This window comes from Elephas maximus, chromosome 24, assembly GCF_024166365.1.
Source record: "Elephas maximus indicus isolate mEleMax1 chromosome 24, mEleMax1 primary haplotype, whole genome shotgun sequence".
Classification (NCBI taxonomy): Eukaryota; Metazoa; Chordata; class Mammalia; order Proboscidea; family Elephantidae; genus Elephas; species Elephas maximus.
In genome coordinates, this window is record NC_064842.1 from 8,197,731 (window position 1) to 8,216,287 (window position 18,557).

An 18,557-nucleotide genomic window follows, 5' to 3' on the forward strand; every position below is an offset into this window, starting at 1 on the left:
AAGCTTTGGGATAAGTGCTTGCCTCTGATCTAATCCGGTGGGGTGAGGAGGTGGGGTCATATACAAAACAGAAAATGTATCAGACTGCAGAGAGTCATTTTGGAATCAGCCACAACAAGTTTTCTACTACATTCCATCTGTTGGTTGCCCCTAACGCACGCATCTCCTCTTCCTCATATGCAGTTGCTAGTGAGCCCTTGCTTGCTTAACACGATTCACCCGTCCCATATAAAACACCCAACTACTCACTCGCGCTCAAAAGGAGACAACTCAAGTCTGCACTGTGTTACTGTTCCGGAAGTGTTGTGGTCATTACAAGTTCAGCAACCCAGCATTCGTCCTCTACATGGCTCGGTGAGCCCCAGATCCAGCTCTCTCTATTTACATGAAATACGTAGACTAACCAGGACATTAGCCCTCCTCACCCAAATGCAGCCCCATATACAGCAGCGGCAAAGCAACAAGAAGAAGAAGATAGCAGCAGTAAAATAACAATGTAAGGAACCGAGCACTGCTCAGTTGTGATAGCAAGATGAGTCGTAGGTGAGTGGCTTCTTTGATACTTGACTAAACCCCATAACTGGTTAATAAGTACCCCAAGGATTACCCTCTTGGAAAAGCATTCCCTTGTGTTTTTCAGGACCAGTCATGAAAAAGGCATTTTAGAAGCTTCTTGGGTTTTCCCAACTTAGTCCCTCAATTCTCTTGGTACTAATTTTTAGGGCTAAGGTTTTAATTAAGAGGCTGAAAAATATGAGTACCAGTTCTTCAGTCCTGAGAATCTTTTTGATCATATAGCTACCTTAAAACCTTCAGTGGCTGCTATCAACATCATTATTATAGGCTCCCTTTGCTAATTAACAAACAGGAAATCTTACGGTCTAACCAGGACCGAACCCGAGATTCTACCCAGTTCCCTTCATCCTGCATAAAGACATCAGCCTTGGAGAATAAATGAAAAACAATAGGCTGTATTGGGGCAGCTAGGTTTTCTTTATAAACGTATTTGTTCCAGTTTAGTGCTGTGCAAGACAACTTACTGCAAAGATGGAAATGTTCGTATTTTGGTAAGCGCTTACCACATGTGGCTGTTGAGCACTTGGCACTTGACTAATACAACTGAGGAGCTGAGTTTTTTGTTTTAATTAGTTAAAATTTAAATACATAGCCAACAATCACGTGAAAAGATGTTCAACAGCATTAAGGAAATTCTGATCAGTGTCACAGTAAGATACTACTTGACACCATCAAAAAGAAAAAAAGGAATATAACATATTTGTAAGGACAGGGAGGAATTGGAACTCTCGTTCATTACTTATGGGAATGTAAAATGGGAAAGCTGCTGTGGAAAACAGTTTTCTGTTTCTCTAAAAGTTAAGCATAGGATTTATCCAGAAAAATTGAAAACAGGTAATCAAACAAATATTTGGACAGGAATATTCACAGCAGCACGGCTCAGAATAGCCAGAAGGTAGAAACAGCCCACATGTCCATCAATGCATGCATGAATAAACAAATTGTGGGATATACATATCATGGAATAGGCAGCCATAAAAAGGAAAGCAGGACTGATACATGCTGCAACACAGATGAAGCTCAAAACATGATGCTAAGTGAAAGAATCCAGACACACAGGGTCACATATTGTATGATTCTGTTTATGTGAAATATCCAGAAACAGTAAATCCATAGAGACAGAAAGCAGATTGGTGATTTCCAGGGGCTGGGGGCAGGAGGTAACATGGAGCGACTCTTTAGCGGGTATAGGGTTCTATTTGGGGGAGATGCAGTGTTTTGGAGCTAAATGGAGGTGGTGGTTGCACGGCACTGTAAATGCCATCAAACTGTTCACTTGATAATGGTTAATTCTATGCTATGTGGCTGTCACGTCAATTTAAAAAAATTAGCAATAAGTGTAAATAGCCACATGTGGCTGGTGACTACCATATTGGACAGTGCAGTTCTAGACTAAGGTAAATTTCCAACCAGAACTCTATACTGTAGAAATTATCAAGAAATTATTTTCAGAGTAAAAAAAATCAGGAGATTATGGAATTGTGATATACCTCATCTGACCCTTCGTGAATATCCTCATTCCAAAGCACACTTTATTATCTCAGCATCCAAAGCAGGGTCCGAGAGAAACCACCGTGCTAATATTGCAGCTCAGGAAAGCCAAAGACTCTCTGATCTTAAGCAGCTTCAGACCCTCCTTTAAGGGAGTTACATATTTAGCCTGTAATTTCTAATTTTACTTCAGCAGAGCAAACTTGACTAGGAACTTCTTTCCAGCTTGAAGTATGTCAGTGAAGGCCACCAGAAATATTGAGCCATCTCTAATCATCTAACAATTTACCAGCAAATTCTTAAACAAATTAAAAAGAGGATAATATCTGATCCCAAGAGAAAGATCAGGTCACCGTTACCTAAAACTTCCAGCTTTTCATTCTGGAATGGGAAAAATATTTGCTGCTTCCTGTCTCTTATTTAGCCAGTTCCGTATCTTCTCTGAGGTTCTGTTGTTTGTTTCTTTATGACATTTCCCAGTTTGAGTAAGGGAAGTGACAGAATTCCATTTAACAGGAAAAGAATGGAATCAGGAAAGCCTTATAGAAGACAAGGACAGGATAGTAAACTGTGTTCACAGACAGGACTTGTGTTCCAGGTATTCACTGAGAGGTGGTAAAACGCATGACACCTTTGGGAGTGATAGAATCAATCCAAAATTTACAAATTTGGTTAAATTTTCCTGAAGGCTTCTGAAGTCTTGTTTTACTTCTGATACAGACTGTTCACATTTCTGGAGCCCCCGCATGGTGTAAATGGTTAACGTTCTTAGCCGAAAGGACGGTGGTTCAAATACACCCAGAGGCACCTATGAAGAAAGGCCTGGTGATTCACTTCAAAAAGTCAGCCACCGAAAACCCTAGGAAGCCCAGGTCTGCTCTGATGCACGTGGAGGTGCCATGAGTAGGAATCAACTTGATGGCAACTGGTATTTGTACTGGTTCATATTTTAGTTTTTCTTAGCAGCTTCCAAGCACAATTTTAAAATTTAGTGGTACTCCCTATTTTCAGTCTATCAAGGTCTCTTGAGAATTGAATCGAGTCCGTCATGATTTGTTCTTATTACAGGTTCATTCTATCATGCAGCACTTTGAATTCTCTTCTGCGGTTTCCTCTGTCAAATTACTTCAAACTTCACTTCATAAGAAAGGATTTTTCTCTGTCTGCGTGTATACTCTGATTCTTGAAAGATTTTTGATTGGCCTGGATGTCTTGCCCTGGCTCTTTGAACAAATGTAATTAGTAATAAATAAATTTACTCTTGCTGCCACATTATAGATACGATTGTCCTGTCCTAGCCAGAATTAGTCAAAGTCATCTGGAACGTGTTTAATACCAGAGTAACCTGTATTAAGAGGTGAAAGGACCATTTAGGATGCATTTATTGACAAAATCCATGGTGAGCTGAAACCCACCACATCACACAGGAAATATCTGAAGGAATTTGGAAGAAGTTACACAAGGCTGTGTAACTCAGTGGCTCCTTTCCACCCACTAGTCTCTTGCCTACTTCAAGTCCACCTCCAAGTAACATCTAATGGAGGCAGACAATGACTTATAATAGAAGGGAAGATAAATATTACTCTGTCCATTGAAATAGGTTCATTTGTTTAGATTACTCCACTCTCCCCTGACTGGCCTTTGGTAAGCGATGCAAATATCCTGTTTCTCAGCCCCTAATGAATTATATCTCCACCTCTACCTCCAAGATCTGGTTATACGTCACTAACATTCACATTTCCTGATGTGGCCCAGTTCCTTCGGGATAGCCTCATTGTGCTTGTCTTTAGCTTATACAGGACGCCTCTGGTAGACAGCCATGTGGGGCTTTCCCGATTCTCACTTTATAAGGCCTAAAGCACTTCATTTGAGGGAAATGAGGAGTCTCTCTTCTTATTCTGGTCTCCATCTGGAATGTGTCATTTTTTTCACAGGATCCCCTTTAATTTTACCAAACTTAAGAGAAAGGATCTCCTTTCTCCAAAAATATAAATTTCAATGTAGCCGGGGAACAGATCAAGACATTTAATATTGGATATCACAAATAATTTATCACCATGAAAATTGAACTGTAATTCAATCATAATCAATACATCTCCCTTAAATAATATAGTTGTTCCTTAGCCTTACGCTAGCATTTATCCATTAATTTAATCAATAAAAATTTATTGAGCATCTATCATGTAGCAGACACTCTTCTAGAAACTGGAGATACAGCAGAAAATAAAACAGACACAAATACTTAGATATTAATATAAAAAAATTAGATATTAATATAGCTAAGGAAAAAGTTTCAATATAGTTAGAAAGGAAAGAACAGGGCAGGATGTTCAAATAGGCTTAAGATGATATTTCCAGGGCTCTGGGCAAGAGTACAAATGCAGGCCATCACACTAGATGTTTAAATGTTATAAATCCATGCTAACAAACTTTTAAATAGAGTATGTTCTGCCTTTCTACCTTGACAAGATATACTTCCTAAGGACATGGAAGGCCAGGTTTGAATATGTAATTTTTGGACTTCTGGAAGTTCAGCACTGGAGCTTGGCAGCACATGGAGACCTGCCCCTGCCTTTCCTGTCCTGAGCCCATGACTTGTCCCCCCTTACCCCTCCAGTGTCTGTTCCAGCTGCACGAGGAGGGGCCTCATGTCACCCATGCGGATGCCCAGTCCACATTCCCAAGCTCTGTGCACCCCTTGACCACCCTTGGACTTGTTGCTAGTTGCTGTCGAGTTGATTCCAACTTGTAGGGACCCTTGTACTTGGTGGTGTGCATAATGGTGGCAGGGACAACCTCCAGAAGGACAGAGCTAGGCAAGAGAACATCAAAGGTCCTGGAATTTGGCATGAGTCTAACTGGGCAGGAAATTTTGGAGATTTTAGTGCCTGGAACATGGTCTCGAAGTGTGGCACAAGCCTCACGTGGCCTCATGGGTCCCTTGCCCTAAGAGAAGCAATACAGCCTTACAATAGGGCCTTTTAAGTTGAGGGATCCAGGGCAAAAGTCACCGTCTTCTCCCAGGTTTACATGCACTACTACTTGCCAGTTGTTTTCCACTCTCCATTCATGTGAGGAGAGATTCCTTGACACATAGATTCCAGCATTCTGTCTGTCTGTCTATCCATCAATTCACCCATCCATCTATCATCTATCTACCCAACCTATCTATTGAGATCTTTATATATATATATATATAAGTATATACATATACATACATATACATATATGCACACACACATATGTATACAAACCTTCTCTCTCTCTGTGTATATATATGTACAGATATGTGTGAATATATATATTCCAGCAAAAGATGGAACCTCTGTAAGGTGAAAACTTGTCAGAGAAGGAAAACTCAAATGTTTTCCACTAAAATGAGTGATAGAAAAGTGATAAGACCGCAACCTGTCAAAGGTAGGAAACTTGCCAGACCTAGAAAAAATAAGGCAGTCTCATCGAGTTCTGGTTCTCACAAGTTTCACTATATATATATATATATATATATATATATATGGTGTGGAAATAGGCCTCACTGACTTTGGACGTGTTATCAGGAGGGACCAATCTCTGGAGAAGGACATCATGGTTGGCAAAGTAGAGGTTCAACAAGACAGGAAGACCCTCAGTGAGATACACTGACATGATGGCCACAATAATGGTCTCAAATATACCTACTATTGTGAGGATGGTGCAGGACTGGGCAGTGTTTCCTTCTGTTATACATAGGGTAGCTATGAGTCAGAGCCAACCTGAGGGCACCTTACAATAATAACAACGTGCCTGTTGCTATTAGTTGGACGATATTAGCCCTTGAATCCTATAGCTAATTTCTTTTTTTTTATTCTGTATGAATCAAACACCGTTCTGGTTGCAATTTGGCTTCCACATGTTTTGACGATAATGACAGAATGTGCTATCCCATGAAAGTGTGTGTTCTCATCCACTGGCCCATGTGATAGTCACATTGCTCATTTTGCATGATAATTGATTTTATACTTTATTCTCTTGTAAGTTTTGTTAGCATGTGTAAGTACCCCCTAAGTTCACTAAACTGTGAATACTGGCAAGATACCTTTTCTGAAATTGAAGATCTGAGGACAGGTTGCTCTACTAAAGAGAATTCACCAAGAAAAATGCCACCCTGAGAGACTACTCATCAGTCAGTCAACTGTTTTTCCCTGACAACACTGTGAACATGAGCTGAGCCTACTCAAACTTCAGCAGCCAGCAGAGAGCCCAGCACATGCGTCCTGTGTGGTCAAGTGATACACAACAATTCCCAAGGACATGGGTTCTCTCCTGACCTGGTGTGCTACCAGAGATGGGGGTAGGCCTTCTGGGGTGAAAGTAAGAAGAGGGACAGTTACCCCACAAGCGGTACTGCAATTAGTGCAGCAAGTTGAAAGTGGAAGGCACAGTCTACAGTCCCTCCTCTCCTCAGTCATCTAAGCGTTCCATCTCAACCTGCCGTATGAGATTTTCCTCATGTCCTTTGTCAGTGGGGCCACCTTCATGCACACGTAGGTCACAGAAACATGACATTGGCCTTGTTCTCACTGAATCCAGGATTTCAGCATGAAGCTGCTCGGAACACATTTCATACTCAGAATTATCTAGGGTTTACTCGTCCAAAAAGACGTACCCCTTTTTAAGGAAAAGTGTTAAAATAAAATGGTCTGAGGTGGACAAGTTCAAATGCTCTGAATATCTAATTTTATGGAGCACTTTTTTCAGGAGAGGTCATGGAACAAAGGATATCATTGCTGATGTCAGTTGGATCCTGGCTAAAAACAGAGAGTACAAGAAAGATGGTTACCTGTGTTTTATTGACTATGCAAAGGCATTTGACTGTGTGGATCATAACAAATTATGGATAACATTACGAAGAATGGAAATGCCAGAACACTTAGTTGTGCTTATGAGGAACCTGTACTTAGATCAAAAGGCAGTCATTCAAACAGAACAAGTGGATAATGCATGATTTAAAGTCAAGAAAGGTGTATGTTAGGGTTGTATCCTTTCATCATACTTATTCAATCTGTATGCTGAGAAAATCTGAAAAGCTGTACTATATGAATAAGAACATGGCATCAGGATTTGGAGAAGGCTCACTAGCAACCTGCCGTATGTAGATGACCTAACATCGCTACTTTAAATTGAAGAGGACTTGAAATACTTACTGATGAAGATTGAGGACCACATACTTCAGTATGGATTACATCTCAACGTAAAACAAAAGTCCTTACAACTGGACCAATAAGCAATATCATGATAAACGGAGAAAAGATTGAAGTTGTCAAGGATTTCATTTTACTTGAATATAAAATCAATGCCCATGGAAGCAGCGGTCAAGAAGTCAAATGACACATTGCATTGGGTAAATCTGCTGCAAAGGACGTCTTCAAAGTGTTAAAAAATAAAGATGTCACTTTGAGGACTGAGGAGCACCTGACCCAAGCCATGATATTTAAAAAAAAAAAAAAAAAAAAAATTTTTTTTTCATATGCATGCATGGACAATTAATAGCGAAGACTGAAGAAGAATTGATGCCTTTGAATTGTGGTGTTGGTGAAGAATAAAAATGTACCATGGACTGCCAAAAGAACAAACAAATCTGTCTCGGAAGAAGGACAGCCAGAATGACACTTAGAAGCAAGAATGGCAAGACTGGGTCTCACATACTTTGGACATGTTTTCAGTAGGGATCAGTCAATGGAGAAGGATATCACGTTTGATAAAATAGGGGGTCAGCGAAAAAGAGGAAGACCCTCAATGAGATGGATTGACAGTGGCTGCAACAATGGGATCAAGCATAACAACGATTGTGAGCATGGCACAGGACCGGGCAGTGTTTCGTTCTGTTGTACACAGGGTCGCAATGAGTTGGAACTGCCTCGATGGCACCTAACACCACCACCACCACCAAATCAGACACATAGATTATTTGTTGGGGTCTAATCTTCATAATGACGGCTGGCTTCCTAGTTACAGATAGTTTGTTTCAGTCACCTTAATAACAGGGTGAATCAACCAACAACACAGGAAGAGATCAATGGCTATCTGAGCTACAAACAGTGCCCAGTTTGGTCACAAAGTACATATAATATGGAATTCTCTCTTCCTTCCATCCTTCTCCCTCTCTCCCTCGTCTGTCTCTTCCTCTCTGCCTTCCTCCCTTTCTTCCTTCTTGTGTTTCTTTCTCTTCCCTTTCTCCCTTCCTCCCTCCTTTCCATAAATATTTATTGAGGCCACTATGTGACAGGCACTTGGGAAGGATGAGGGATGTAGCGGTGGAATGGTAACATGTTTCAGGGCCTCACAGCATAATTCCTGGTAGAATGTGTTATTCTAGACCTTGCCTCTGCCCTCTTACTCTCCTCAGCACCCCCATTTCTGGGAAAGTCCAGCCAGTTCTACGTGTGTGGCATGGGCGAGATGAACATTCATCAGTCAAACGAGTTACGCAACCGAACGTATCAGTGATAATTGAGGTTTAAACAAAACTGAAGAGTCGCCAAAAATCAAACGGACCAATCTTCAGTTCCATCTTGACCTGACTTGAACTTAATACATCTGTGACTGCTTAACTTCCTGCCTTATAGGATGAACATTAAAAATTCTATAGTAATCAGCCAGTGAAACCCAGTAAAAATGAGACACTCTGCTAGAAAGAATTCAGTGAGTTAGTATGTATTGACAACGACCCTTCCTTCCTAACTAGGTAGTGATAAAAGTTTTTGTCATTTAAGGTCTGGAAGACCCTTTAGGGTTTCTAGAGAAAACCTTTAGAACATTCATTGCATGTAGTGATGGGACAAATATTCACAAAATTATAGTCCATTTTGCTGGAACTGAAGTGTGCAAATACATCTGGAAAAGAAGATAAAGAAGAAACATGCATGGTCACTTTCCCAGCCTAAACTCTCTCTAATAAATCAGGGATTGTTTCTCTACCAAAAGAATATATTGTCTCTCACATCTTGAAAGCTGCTAGAATTGTCTCATGGAAAAGTGGCCTAATGCCTAAACCATCTCCAATCAGCCTCGAGAGCTTCCGGAAACTGCCGATGGATGACGCCTGTTTGCAAAACAACCTAGATTAGCTCCCTTGCACAATGTGGGCTAGTTCTCACTGTTCACTAGAGAGTTTAGATAATCACAGTCCTGAACTGGTTTTTCAGAATGTTCTGCCATCTCTCCCTTATTTGCTTCTTTTGAATCTGACTTTTTCCTTTATCCTTTGGACCTTTGGTTGAAATTCTTAGAAAAATCCTCCTGTGAAGCTGTTTTTTTTCTTTTCTTCCCCCCAGCTCTCTTAGCTGTGCCTTAGAGATCAATACAAATAAGAGACTTGGAGCAACATCAGAATAAACTGCTTCATCTTTGGCTTGCATAGCCACACCCAAAATCTCATTTGTGATACCTAACCATGTCATATTTTACTTTACTTTCTCAAAAGATAGAACACTGTTAAAACATCTGTACTTTGTAGCTTCACTTGCTAGTGGTAATGGTGGTGGAGCCGGTTGGAGGAGGAAGAGAGTAAGGATATTGACTTTCTTGTCCCCCAAAATGCAATTACCTTGAAGGCAGTAACTTAATTCATAGACAAAATGTGTGAATTGAGTGTTCCTTAAGAAATAATCAGTTTTTCAGAAAAGCGAGAGAGAGAACTTTCAACCACTAACAAGAAACAACTATCTCTGACTCTTCAGACATATTCAATCCCTCCTAGATATTTCCCTATTTGTGAATCTGATGCAATAACTGCTTCAGAGTTTTGTCCCATGTTCCACTCAGTGCATGAGGATGTACATGGTTTTATGCAACTGTGTTGTTGGATCATTTTATGTTTGTCTTTTGAGAGGAATCCAATGTCTGTCTTGACCCTACTTGTATGCGCGAGACTCAGAAAAAGTAGATTTTACTTTATGAATACACTGCATTTAGAAAACTGCACACATTAAAACAATGCTGAATTTCTGGAATGATCATTGAGTGCATGTGTGTTTGTGTGTATGTACACACAAAGCCCCTATAGACATATACATGAATTAACTGGACAGTTTAGTCAACAATAACTGCTGATTCTCATAAAAATAGAATGTTGTGTCTTCCATTTTGGACACACATGGAAAATGTTCTTCAGTTGCTTTCTGGTTTTATCATTAAATGTGGGAATATACCTAAATACCACAGACAAACTATTCTTCACGTGTGGTCTGGCATTTATTGCTTTTTCCTTCAGAAGAAAGGAAATTCAGTATTTAGCCTACCGTGGCAGAAGATAATGAATGACTTTGAGATAAAATAATTACTAGAGTGTATAACCTATTAATAAAGCAATAATCTTAATATTTAAATTTTGCATGCTAAGGGACTTTTAATTAGCAATTTGGTTTTGTAAATTAAAAAAACAAATAGATAGCCAGTTAACATATTACTCTATATTTCATCATTAAAGAACAGGCACTGAAATGGTTCAAGAAAGAATTTTCTCTTTTATTGACAAGAAAATGGGGCCCTTCCTCTGGATAATATATATATATATATTCTTATTTCTAAAAACAACAACAAAAAAAATGGAGTATGGAATACGGGGATAGTGGAGGAAACTTAAAAAGGAACATGAGAAATTATAAATGAATATTTCGTGGAAATCCCATTCACACAAACTGCCATTCTGAGATTTAGCAAAAGTTTTATAACTACTCAGGATTGAATATTGTCCCCTCTTTACCTGACTCCTTCACTCACTCTTAGCCTATCTTTTGTTGTCAGAGATGTATGCCCAATGCTCTCGTCATACCAAACCAAAGCAGTCCTCTTCCCAACAAAAAAGGCTTGCTCCTCTTGTCCATAAATTCAAAGAGACTAAAGTTGTTTTAAGCCCCACCATTTGGAATATCAATCCTTTAAAACTTTTTAACCCACTGCACTTGTTTCTTCCATGTCAATATTTTGTCTATTGGGTAACTTTTTCTAAAATAGACCTTTTGTCTACCTTGAAAATCACTGAGCCAGATTATTCCTTCTTTGATGAGCTCTGCCAAAGTCATATAAAACTCCTCAAGCTCTTTCTTTGCCTAATGCAGCCATGGTTTGTGGTCTCCAGAAGCATCTGAAGCACGTAGCAGCTCCAAAGCACTGGGTGCAGGACAACCTGACCAGCGTGTTTGCTCTTCATCCACCCACCACTCCCCAAAAGCTGAGAGAATGTCTCACCCTCATCATTTTCTTAAGGAACAGACTTAAATACACTCTGAAAGGAGACAAAAAAATCTGCATGCAGAAGTTCAGTAAGATTCATGTAATTGTTGCCAATAAATTGCACAACTGTAAAAAGATGGAACGGCAAAGGTGTGTGATAGGTATATTTACCACAACAACAATAAAAAGAGTATGGCCAGGTTCAGACTGATATAACTTAACTGTCTTAGTCATCTAGTGCTGCTATAACAGAAATGCCACAGGTAGATGGCTTTAACAAAGAGAAATTTATTCTCTCACTGTCTAAAAGTCCAAATTCAGGGCTTCAGCTCCAGGGGAAGGCTTTCTCTCTCTTTCGGCTCTGGAGGAAGGTCTTTGTGATGCATCAGTCTTCCCTCGGTCTGGGAGCATCTCAGCACAGGGACCTCAGGTCCAAAGGATGCGATCTGCTCCCAACACTGCTTTCATGGTGGTACGAGGTCCCCATGTCTCTCTGCTCGCTTCTCTCTTTTATATCTCAGAAAAGATTGGCTTAAGACACTAATTAATCTTGTAGACGTCATCAAGTCATAGCGATAGGGTTTACAACACATAGGGAGATCACATCAGAAGATAAAATGGTAGACAATCACACAAGGGAATCATGACCTAGCCAAGCTGACTGATATTTTGGGGGGACACAATTCAATCCATGACACTTACCCTGCTGGTTTTATGAATGTCATCAGCACTGACAAGATTGGAAAAATTTTCTATCTGATCTCTGACACCAAGGACCACATTGCTGTTCATTGTATCACACCGGAGGGGCCAAGTACAAGTTATGCAAAGTGAGAAACATCTTTTTAAGTATAAAAAAAATCCCTCATTTGGTGACACTTGAGGCTCATATCATTCGCTAACCTGGTCCCCTATCAACATGAATGACACCATTCAGTCTGGTTTGGAGACTGACAGGATTACCAACTTCATCACGTTCACACTGGTAACCTCTGTACGGTGGTAAGAGGTGCTAACTGGGGAAGAATTGGTGAGGTCAGCGAGACAGACAGAGACATCTGGCCTCTGTTGATATGGTTTGTGTGGATGATGCCAATGGCAATAGACTTGCTATCATCTGGCTTTTGAACATTTTTGTTACTGGCAAAGGCAACAAAACATGCATTTCTCTTCCCTGGGGAAGAGAGAGATGTCCACCTCACCCTTGCGGAGGAGAAAGAGACAAGACACTGGTGACCAAAGAGCAGTGGGTGAAATAATCTTGAGGTGACATGAATGGAGAGCTTTTATAGCTAACTAAAGAAAACACTGTCCAAAATCCATTGCCATCTAGTCAATTCTGACTCATAGAGACACTATAGGACAAAGTAGAACTGCCCGATAGGGTTTCCAAGGTTGTAATCTTTACTAGAGCAGATCACCAGGTTTTTTCTCACTTGGAGCCACTGGGTGAGTTTGAACCACCGACCATTCGGTTAGCAGCTGAGGGCTTAACTATTGTTCCACTAAAAACAAACCAAACCCACTGCCATGGAGTCAATTCCGACTCATAGCGACCCTATAGGACAGAGTAGAAGTGTCCCATAGAGTTTCCAAGGAGCACCTGGGGGATTCAAACCGCTGACCTTTGCCATAGCACTTAACCGATACGCCACCAGGGTTTCCTTTGTTCTACTAGGGCTCCTTAAGGATTATTAATGGTCCTAAGTAATCTCTGTGCCCATCAAGTCATTGCCACTGTGAGTTTTCCTAAAGCTGAGCCCCTGTTCTCTGTACTCTGTGGGTGCAGGCATCCTAAACTGAGTGGTGTGCTTTATTCCAAAACTAACAAATGGCTAAATTTCAATATTTTGTTGGTGATCTTATCTTGGCATTTCTGTTACATATGGTTTGCAGGTATTGTTTATATAATTTTTCATAAAGTTAAATTTGTCAAGTGTGTGAGTTGTAATGAATATTAAAAACAATTACTTCTCTGGAATTGGTCTCAAATGCTGGTCAGTGGAATAGGTTACCAGGAAAAGTTGAACATTTTATACAGACTGTTTAGGACAATCTTGCATAAAGTGAAGAGGATGAGCTAAGTGAATTGTCCAGCTTCTTCCTGGTTCTACGAATTTCCGAAATAGTGACCTCTGGATTCCAACCCCCTGCCCCACCCCTTTCGCTTTGCCCATTTCTCAGTAGCATTTCTTTTTCTGGGTTATTTACTAGCTGATGATATTTAATATAGGCTAGGGGCGGGGCAGCACGTTCAACACTTTGAAATGCTTTTCAGCTTGCTCTGAATTCTGCTAAATGCAATGACATGCGGTTTGCACGTGAAATGTGTAAATGTGTTCAAGAAAAAAAATATATCTTTGGTGGAAAGTGGGGCAGAAAATAGTAAGAAAGCTTTCCTAACATCCTTGCTAAGCTTGCTGTGCTGAACTCAATGCGCTTATTTAAAATGGGTCATTGTAAGAAATTTAAGATATACAAATGATAAAATAGATTTTGTGTTTATGACAGCAAATGTAATTGAATTAAATGTTTAACTGGGAAAAACAGGTAATGATAACGATGGTTTCGCTGATTTGGAACCTCTCACAAACAGAGTGAGATAATCAGCTTAGGTGAGAAAATGAGCATACAGGTAAGAAAGTCATGATCTAAAAAGACAGCGTGACTCAGTGTTTCCTTGGGTAAGTCACTTGAGTTTTATGTCACACGTGAAGTGATTCTCTATCATTCTGTTGCTATGGTAAGCTGCTGTCAAGTTGGCCTCTGCCTCATGGCAGCCTCATGTACAATGGAACCCAATGCTGTCCAGCCCTGCTCCATCCGTATAATTGGTTATGGATATGATGGTTGTGATCCATAGGGTTTTCAGTCGATCACCAGGTCTCTCTCTAGTCCATCTTAGGCTGGAAGCTCCTTTAAAACCTGTTCAGCATCATGGCAACATGCAAGCCTCCACTGACAGTTGAGTGGTGGAAGCGCCTGAGGGGCATTGGCCGGGAATCAAGAATTTTACCACAGAACCACCCCTGCCCCTGTACATTCTCCAAAATCCCTGCCAGCTTGAAATGGTATGATTCCAAATGGACCACTGAAAAAGGAATTCAAGTTCTAGTAAAAGTTGACAATTTTTCATATGCGTGGCAGAATTGATAGAAATAGTTATTCAAGGAACTGAAACGAAGTAACCTGTAATGAGACAATGGTCAGAATGGTATCAATATCAAGTGTTTCACTGCCATAAAAGTGCACCAAGAGCCTGTGTTGGGAGCTTGTGATTCTGCCACTGTGTCCACTTTTTTCAGCATTTCTTGAATGATCATTTTACACTAATTCCTTGCTAAGGAGCCCTGGTGGTGCTGTGGTTAAGTGTTCAGCTGCTAAATGAAAGGTCAGCAGTTCAAACCCACCAGTGTGGAAGAAAGATGAGGCAGCCCACTTCCATAAAGATTTACAGCCTTGGAAACCCTATGCGGCAGTTCTACTCTGGCCTATAGGGTCCCTATCAGTTGGAATGGATGTAATGGCAGTGGTAACGGGAACCCCTTGTGACTCAGTGGTGACAAGGAGGCACAGTGCCTATTTTTGTCTCACTAAAGTATTTGGTAAGGCAATCAGAAATGAGGGAAATGGGTCTTACTGCCTCTCAGAGAGGACCATTTCCTGCTGCCACAGACATGCTGGTCTCATCACCTCTGCCAAGAACCCACAGGCACTGCTCAAGGGGCTGGGAGCCAGTCTCCTGCAGAGTGACACATGGACACGGGCACATCTCTTTCTCGGAATCCTCCTGACTTGCTGCCTTCTTCCAATACTGGGCACAATTAAGTCCTCTTCCTGAAACGATAGCTAGATTTCAAAACCAGCCCAATGCAGGATGAACAGAGTGTAATTTTATGTAAATTAACTGTTCTCTGGTACCATAAAAGGTAAGAGCCCTTAGAGACTTAAACTATAGGTAAATGACTCAAAAAGAGTGACTCAAAAGAGCAAAGATGTCACCTTGAAGACTAAGGTCTGCCTGACCCAAGCCATGGTATTTTCAATCACATCATATACGTGTGAAAGCTGGACAATGAATAAGGAAGACCGAAGAACTGACGCCTTTGAATTGTGGTGTTGGTGAAGAATATTGAACATACCATGGACTGCCAAAAGAACGAACAAATCTGTCTTGGAAGAAGTGCAGCCAGAATGCTTCTCAGAAGCAAGGATGGCAAGACTGCATTTTACATACTTTGGACATGTTGTCAGGAGAGATCAGTCCCTGAAGAAGGACATCATGCTTGGCAAAGTACAAGGTCAGCAGAAAAGAGGAAGACCCTCAACAAGGTGGATTGACGCAGCGGATGCAACAATGAGCTCGAGCATAGCAACAATTGTAAGGATGGTGCCGGAGAGGGCAGTGTTTCATTCTGTTGTGCATAGGGTTGCTATGAGTCAAAACTGACTTGACGGCACCTAACAACAACAACAAAAGAGAAGGTCCTGAGAAATGTGTCCCTGTTTCGAGAAGACTATCTCTTTATCGTCTCCTCTTTATTTGCCCACAGATCCCTGAAAGCTCCTAGTCTTGGGTCTCTACCTCTCCCTTGAACTTAGGAAATGCCTAAGAATTTTTATCCTCTTGTCCTTTTTTGAGTTTTGTCAACCACAGCACTTTAACCTTTGCCTAATTACTAAAGAAAACACTTTTTGGTCAGGATACTGCTGATCTGGATGGCAAGGATGGGTTCTGGTCCCATGAGCAAGGGCAAGAACGCTGATGATGTTTAGTCTCTCCATGATGGAGAGCTGGAGCAGATTTCCTCCCAGTTACAAACAAGCGGCATGCCCAACTTGCCAAGGTGAGCATCGCTTCTTTGTCTTTGTAGTGAGCATTCTAGGCTAATTTGAGGAAAGGACATCTTGACCTAACTTTGGCCCTGTACGTTGCAATGGAATACCCCGACCCTGTAGTGACGTTACTGAGAAATACTTCTTTCTTGCTGGGGGCTTTCCAGTGCATCGTACGAAGTTTAACAGTATCGCTGGTCTCTCTAAGCTAGATGTCAGTGGCAACCTCAAGTTGCAACAATCAAATATGTCTCCAGATGTTACCAAATGTTCTCTGAAAGATACAACTGCCCTAGTTGAGAATGCTGTCTTGGGCATATCTTACAAATGATTGAAAATAGCTGTGAATAAACACCTCTTATCTATCCCAGGTATCAGCACTGATACACCTTTCCTTTCTGTTTCCAAATTGTTTCACACCCCCAAAGAAGTCTGTGCACTCTGTGTATTCCACAAGGCTGAAGTGATGATATCATACTTACAACTAAAATGCCAAGAACTGGTACTGAATGGGTTTGGCCAAGCCCAAAGAGTGCCCTAGTGTAACAGTACTTTTCAAAAGCTCCAGTTTACCTTAGTCTGATGATAAGTCCCGATTTAATTGCTCAGCTGTTAGACATCCTCTTTTATAGGCAGGGCTCCTGTAGGGGACAGAGGTGTTCACAGAAAAGACCCAGCGGGGCACCCATGGCCCTCCCAGTTCTGTCTCTGCCCTGATCCAAATTCTCTGTCTGCACTGGGATCGTAGTATAGAACTTGGAGTGACCAAGAAAAACTAGTTTATTCCTGTTGAAGTTGTTGTGTGCAGTCGAGTCAATTCAGACTCTAGTGACCCTATAGGACAGAGTAGAACTGCCCCATAGGCTTTCCAAGGAGCGGCTGGTGGTTTCAAACTGCCGACTCTTGGTTAGCAGCCTGGGCTGTTAATGACTTTACCACCAGGGCTCCAGTTTCTTCCTACTGATATAAAAAGAGTTACTAAATTACACGTACAGTGTTCCCTGAAAAAAAAATTACACACATATTTATACATAAAAAAAAGAAATACATTCTTTTAAAAGCATGTATAGTAATTTACATACAAAAATTAGGAGAAAGGCAAACTGGAATTTTCTTTGTCCTTCTTTCTCAGGACTGTCCATTTCTAATATTAGTTTAAATATGACCCACTTTCATCTATTCTTGGAAAGTACAAATTAAAAAAATATATAGTTTTCAAGTTTCCCTTACAATATATGCCACGTAGTTAAATGCCCTTCAGGCTTCTAAGCAGAAAATAGTCATGACTTTTTGTTTGTGACAATCAGGGTGGGGAAAATAATGGTTTGGCTCTTTGAAGGGAGAAAAGGCTTCTGGAAAATACTAGCAAGTGTTTCAACAATTATGATCAAACAGAAATAAAATTAAACATTCTTAGAAATGCATTGTGGTTTTTTTTTTTTTTTTCACTGTAGGGTAAATAAGGAACAGATTTTTTTTTTTTAGTTTTATTGGGGACATTTTATAAATCACAATACAGTGCACTTCACCATGAGTCATGCTGGACAGCTGCCATCCTCAGCTCGGTAAACGGACCAGCTCTCCTTTGGATTCAGAGAGCAGCTCTTGGCCGTGCAAACATCTGGGGCTCCAAGTTTTGGAAAGGAACAGTGCAGGTCCCTTCAGAAAGGCTCTCCCTGCAGTGAGAACAGGAGTGTGCACACCCTTTAAAAGAATCTTTCAGTACCCAGTCGCTAGAAGCACTGGCTTAGAGCTTCGGGACCTGGGAAAAGCAATGTGGGCCTGAAAAAAAAGTTGCCAAGAGCCCTCATGAAATCTTTCAGTGGAACTCAGGGAACCAGGATATACTTTGGACCTCTTTTCTGTTCTTTTTCTATGGGGCTTCTTAGGGGAAATGGGCATCTTGGAAGCTGGTAGATTCTGGCGTTCTCCTACAGCAATGATGAAGGAAGCAGGGAAATTTGGAAAAGGTAGAGTCTTGGGGACACACACAGAGGAGTCAAAACAAACCTGGCTCCACATACAAAGTGCTGCCTGGTGAGCTCAACAGTGATGCTTTTTAAGGCAGAGAGCTAGAGGTTAACAGGTGAATAGGCTTGTTGAACAGGCACATGGGGGAAAGTATCTTGTAAACACAGAACTGGAGGATGTCTAAACTACCAGAAAAGGGCTCCCTTAAGTCCGGGGCTCTGACTCACCAGCTTCCAATAATGGAACCTCCTGTTCCTTGGAGGGGAGGGAGGAAAAGGAAAAGGTGGGTGGTGAGGGGTGCGCACACACACAGGCATGTGTATCTTTCTCTTCAGCAAGAATATTTTTTTTCTGATTCATCCAGGATGCTTAAGATGAAGAGATACACCATTCATTAAACATAATTAACTGAATGATTTTAATTGTGAATCATTAAGGACAGATAGTGGTGTATTGTCTTAGAAAACGGG

The 18,557-nt window shown here is 40.9% G+C and overlaps 1 pseudogene; it reads left to right on the plus strand.

Moving 5' to 3' along the window:
• Positions 1-11,167: 11,167 nt before the first annotated feature.
• On the plus strand, positions 11,168-12,516 carry LOC126066671 (40S ribosomal protein S4-like; annotated as a pseudogene).
• Positions 12,517-18,557: the final 6,041 nt, after the last annotated feature.